Raw genomic sequence first — 1,094 nt, forward strand, 5'->3', positions numbered from 1 at the left:
CATGGCGATCGGGCTGAAACTATAGGTACAAGCTATCTAAGGATGGTACTATAGAACGCCACCTCAAGGTAGGCCTAGTGGCGCCATCTCTTGGTCAGGCCGAAAACTTATCAATCCACCCTCGTAAAGTACCAGTTAAGACTGAAGTAGTGAAAATAAAAATGGAATTATCAACTAAACTGGATTAGGATCTTAAAACGAAAGATAGGGAAATGTTTACGGCGCGAAAATGGATACATTACAGTTGAAGTATCCGACTCTGGAAAAAGTGCACGAAATGGCTTTAACAGCGGAAACTGCATTTGCCGTTGCATGCACTTTGAATGAAAGTTTAACTTGTCATTAGTGTGGTAGTATTGAGTCAAGATGTTCAAAAAGACAGTTTAATAAAAAAGAGTGACAGATTAGGGTAATAGTAGTTCATCATGGAAATAATTAATAGGAAATATAGTTGCTTGCAAACAGATGTATTGTAAGAAAACAAGTACACATTTATTTAAAGAGCGGATGAGTTGTAGAGTGTGTATAGGGAAATACTTGAAATTCTGTGAAATTGTTTAAGGAAAAAATGTAATTTTTGATTTTCTATTATTTTTTATATCAAAATTAGAATAATTATTTTTCAAGAAAATTGCCAAGTTTGTTATGATAATCTTATAGGGCTTTCAAAAATCAACATTTTTCTTTTCTTGGCTTTTTTTCTAAAGTGCTTTATTTAGCTTAAAATGTTCAATTTCATCTTTTTTTGGAATTTCGTAAATTATATAGCTTTGATAATTTTCGGTTTTATCAAAAAAGTCATTGGGATAAATTGTCCCTCCTTTCGTATACTATGAGTATCTGTACAGATAGTTTTTGAATCCTAAAAAAAGTCGCCTCAAAAATATTCAAAATGCGCTTACTATTTCATTATTAATCAAAATGGCTGTCTAACAAACATGCCTTTTTAGTTTAGGACACTAAAAAATATACCAAAGGGTAATTAAATCCGTCAATCCTTTCGAAATTTATCGTGCTAAGAAATTAAAAATCTACAGACAGACAGGGGTCTTAAAACGTGGAAATTCGAAAAGTACTGAGAGGAGGGGGGGGGG

The sequence above is a fragment of the Belonocnema kinseyi genome, chromosome 1 (genome assembly GCF_010883055.1).
Source record: "Belonocnema kinseyi isolate 2016_QV_RU_SX_M_011 chromosome 1, B_treatae_v1, whole genome shotgun sequence".
NCBI classification, from domain to species: Eukaryota; Metazoa; Arthropoda; class Insecta; order Hymenoptera; family Cynipidae; genus Belonocnema; species Belonocnema kinseyi.